This window comes from Triticum urartu, chromosome 4, assembly GCF_003073215.2.
Source record: "Triticum urartu cultivar G1812 chromosome 4, Tu2.1, whole genome shotgun sequence".
Classification (NCBI taxonomy): Eukaryota; Viridiplantae; Streptophyta; class Magnoliopsida; order Poales; family Poaceae; genus Triticum; species Triticum urartu.
In genome coordinates, this window is record NC_053025.1 from 243519172 (window position 1) to 243524451 (window position 5280).

Below are 5280 nucleotides of genomic sequence, written 5' to 3' on the forward strand. Positions count from 1 at the left end.
AGCAAGTAAGCAGATGGCAATCCATATATGATGTAAAAACTAAGCATTGCAAGACAACATGCATGACATGGGTAATATAACCCTGCCAAGTTTGAGCATAGACCTTGGGGGGGGGATAGGACTGGTCATCAGTCTCTGAATCCTCCTCTGAGGAGCTCTCTGTATCCAGCAAGATGTCTGCTTCAGCAGGTAGCATTGTCTGCTCTGAATACCTTGTTTTCACTCCAGATACTTCCATCACCGCTTCAAATGGCTGATGCACAGGAAGAGTAGTTGAATATACAAACTTTGTCGACAAATGGAACACGTAATACAAAAAAATGATAGAATGATATAATTCACATACATGATGATTGGCTCAATAGCATGGCATTGCATAATTCACATATATAATGCCTTTGCAACAAGATAGCATTGCATAATTCACATATATAATGTCTTGCAACAAGATGGCAATGCATAATTCACATATATGGTAATTAGACACTAATCAGGTAGCATTCACACAAAGCATGTCTAAACTAATCAAATGACATCGCAATGCGAGACACCATATGCACGATATGAGCAACATAACCTTGCCAAGTTAATTAGATCATACACCTCGGGGGGGGGGATAGGACTGGTCATCTGTCTCTGAATCCTCCTCTAAGGAGCTATCTGTAACCAGCGAGATATGCGCTTTGTCAGATAGCATAGTCTGCTCTCAAGACCTTGTTTTCACTCCAGAATTTTCCATCACCGTGTCAAATGGCTGATGCACACGAAGAGTAGTTGAATGTACTAACATTCTTGACAAATGTAATATGTAACGAAAAAAAGGATGGCCCGACATAATTCACATATAAGATGACTAGCTAAGCACGATGGCATTGCAAAATTCACATATATGATGCCTGGCTAAACAAGATGGCATTGCATAATTCACATAAACGATGAATAAACTAAACAGATGGCATTCACACAAAACATGTCTAAACTAAGAAGTTGATATATTTGATGTATAAAGTAAGCATTGCAAGGCACCATATGCATGATATAACCAACATCAGCATGCCAAGTTAGAGCGAAGACCTCCTGGGGTAAATAGGAGTGGTCTTCTGCTTCTGAATCCCCCTCGGAACAGTTATCTTCCTCTTGATTACGATCCGAAATGGGTGGAGGGGGATGCCTTTGCGCCCACCATGGAGCGACGTCTGCATGAAACTATATTGCCACGCAAGGCTCGTCTCTTTTGCTCTACATGTTGAGTTCCATTGTGTATAATAACTGACATGCATAGGAATAAAACATAGTGAGATTATGTAAGGAGTGCATGCACAAATCCAGAGTGATGGTAGCAAACTGTGGATAGACCCAAAACCAATGATAGCAGGCAGATAATAGCTTTAGTTAAAAAATACAGATAATGGCTCCTTTAATGTTTGTTTGCACCCAACATGAAACTCATAGTAGACACCCGAGATTAACCAGATAGTAGACAGATAGTACTGATTGCTGCCCCAATATGTACCCCACAACCATTTAAAAACTCAAGTTTCAGCAGAAGTTTGGACCTAACTCGGAGTCTAATAGGTGAACACGACGATAAAGTAGCATGTCATCATATTAATGGATGCATAACATAAGCAGACACGGAAGAGTGCGACCTCTCTTACGGACCCATGTAGTCCTCAAGGTCAGCTGCTCAGTTGATGATGGTAATGCAGTTGTCGTGGCTGCCGGCGGCGGGGAAGAAGATCTGAGGCGGCGAAAGACAGTCTAGAGAGTGGATCCCTACTAGGGTGAACCCTTCTGTTGTTGGAGCAGCTGAGCTGGGGTGGAACACAGCACCGCAAGAGCAGGACAAACCACATAAGGTTTTATTTGACACATATCTGTAATAGAAGTAATTGTGTAAGGGCTTGTTTGAATTTGTGGATTCTAACAATGCAGGGATAGGAAATAAACATGAATAGGATAGGGATGCATGTGCAAAACAGAGAATTTAAAAACATAGGATTTCTGCCAATCTGGGTGTTTGTTTCACAAGAATTGGAAGATCACAGGATGCAAATAAGCATGGTGAGATTAAGTCAAACCACAAGAAAATGTATGGTTATAATGCTATTATGCTACTATCTCTTAGTCTTGGGCTTCATGAATAGGAATTTGAAAAGGAGGACAAGTGGAAATTAAAATTCCTACGGTTTTCTTTCAAGGAGACACTAAATGAACAAATCCTACAGTTTTCCTTTGCTCCATTCCTTTGCACCAAATTCATGAAAAGTAGAAACATACGAAACTTTCCAATTCCTATGTTTGTCATTCTCTTTTCCTTTCAAGCACTAGTGATTCCAGTAGGCAGGCTGGAGCAAGGAAAATCCTACACTAAAAAAGGTTTTTGTGCTACTTCTATTACTTTGGACCCAGGCCACTGCCCTACTAGCTCAACTCCTAGGGCCATCGACAAATGCACAGCTCAAACGCGCAGAGATAAATAATGATGGAGCTCAAGAGAGTCCATCGCGGATAGCTAAGTTGCCTGGTACCTCACTGCTTGTCATATAGTAGGATAAAATGACCGTATTTCCCATTACTCCGTGTGCTTAGTGGACAATATATATAACATGTAGAGTAAAAAGATATGCAACAAGTGTACAACCTCTTTAGCGAAGCCATGTCGATCTCAGCGTGATTGGGTTGGCCGGTGAGGATGCTCTGGCTGACTTGGCTGTCAGAGGAGGGAAAGAAGATCTTAGGCGTCTGGAGGTGGAGCCCGAGGTACTGCTCCGCTGTGATGGAGGGTTTCGTCGTTGGAGCAGCTCCGGTGAGTTTTACGACGCCGAGGCTTAAGCAGGACAAGAGAGACAACGTTAACCTGAGTGGAATTCTAATAGCATCTCCAATAGATGACGTAAAATACATAACCACAAAGTGCTACATGTATACATCACCCGCTCATCTCTAAACTTAATTGTCGAAACTGAATTTAACTGTCGAAACTGAATTTTGCTGCCGAAACTGAATTTTACTGTCAAAACTGAACGCACTAGAGGTGAGGCTACACGTTAGTCGACTGACTTTTTCATCTTTGGTCAGTCGATTTTGCAGCCGTTGGATACGAAATCAAGGGCCTGCAGTTCATCTTCAACCTCCACCCCCCTGAGCCGCCAGCGACCACCGGCCAATCAGCCATCCCCCCCCGGCCCGCCCCGAAAACACACCCCACCGCCGGTCCGCCGCCGCCCCGGCCATCCCTATAGCCCCCCCTGTGCCGAGCTTTTTATCCGGCGATCCCCACGCCACCGCCCCACCACCACCGGCGACCACCGCCCCTACCCTGAACCCTAAGATAGATAGTGCGGTACCTCTCCAGCGAGCACCCCTCCCCGCTGCGGATGGATCTTCCTTAACTCCGGCAAGCCACCCCACCCCCTGAAAATTGATTGACCCAAAAGTCGATTCAGTCGACTGAAGTGTAGCTAAATTAGATCAGCATCGCAAGCAAGAGCAAGAGCGAGAGCACCAGCGCGAGCAAGAGCAAGAGCAGACCAGGCAGGGGACCGAGAGCAAGAGCAGAGCAGCAACGCGAGCGAGAGCTAAAGCAGCAGTAGCTCCTACTGATGTGGACGCCGCCGCCAAGGGAGCGACGCCATGGAGGAAGTGGCCGGCGACGCCGCCGTGGATGGAGTCGCGCCGTGTCGGCTCGGGATCGAGCGCCGGTAGCACCGTGAGATCGAATCAAGAAGAAAATGGGGCGATTAGTGTACAACCTCTTTGGTGGCGCCGATTAGGCCGCAGCTTCATCCGAGGAAACGGTGATGATGATGTTCTTCCGGTGGTGCAGGTGAAGACGGTGGTGTGGGAATGGAGGTGGCGCAAAAGACGAGGGGAACATCGGGGCAGCTCATTGGAGGTGGAGGAAGGGGTGGCTGAACCGGCGGGACGACTGGATCAACGATGGATCCTCATCCGGTACGATGGATGAGGGACGTCGAGGTGTTGCTATGGACGACGTCGTCGGGGAAGAGGCTCCGGCTGGGTGGCGTACGTAGGAGGGTGTGGGGCCTCGCAGGTTTTCCCGACCTCAGTGTACGAATGGGTGGGCGGATGGGATGGGAGTGGGGAACCATGGCTTATGGTCGCGCTTGTCTGAAATGTGTCGTAAGTTACAAAAGTACCCCCATCGATTTGAGGCGGTTCTTTCGGTTCAGGGGTATCACGGGCATTTCGTGTGTCGGGATTTCACACGAGGTGGGAGTTCTCGCGCGCGTTGAAATTTTGGAATAGCAAGGTGCGGATTGAGATGGAGGGAGTTGTCGGAGCACAACGAGACAAAGATATATCTTAAATATTTCGGGCTAACAAGGCGCGGGTTGAAATTTCCGGACAAGCCTAACATGTACTGTATCAAATCAGTTCGCACTACAAATGTCATTCAAAACTTTAAATTCATGTTATGTTCAATTAAAATATTTTGCTACGTGTATAATGCATGCAACCTAGTACTCAAATGAATGTTTTAGTGCATTCCAAATGTATATACTACCGCTTCAATATGAACTAAATTTGAATTCGTTTCTCTATTTGAATAAGATCTACAATAATGATTGTTGTGAAGTCAAAGAATTTGAATTCGTTTCTCTATTTTAATAAGATCTACAATCGTCATTATTGTCAAGTTAAACCATCGTTTGTGTATTATCTTCACAGCACACCACATGATTAGTCTTGAGTTACATATGAACTATGTGTACTATATGAACTCAAACTCGATTTTTTAATCCACTTTATGTTGATTTCAAATCATAGTACATTTCAAGCTCTAGCTATATCTTCACAAACTAAACCATGTCTCATATGTATAATGTGTTTATCACATTATGTATGGTGCCCCGCCCCCTACGCCTACAAGTATTTAGAAGTGAGTTGCAAACACCACACATTACCACAAATTCAAATAAAATGTGAGAATGTTCGATATGTAGTATTGTTTAGATTGTTCGATATTTAGTTGTAAGCTGCAAACGCCACACATTATCACAAATTCAAATAAAATGTGAGATTGTTCGATGTATAGTAAGGTTTAGATTGTTCGGCATTTAGCTATGAATTGCAAACGCCATGCATTATCACATTATGGTATAACATGTGCAAAACCACAACACGCGTATCACTGCTATATTCATGCATGCATATGTTTAAAACACTATGATCTCGTGTTCAAATATATGAATCCACTTTCATATCAAATTATGATCTTTGTTAGTCTCTTACAACCACACAATCCACTAACCT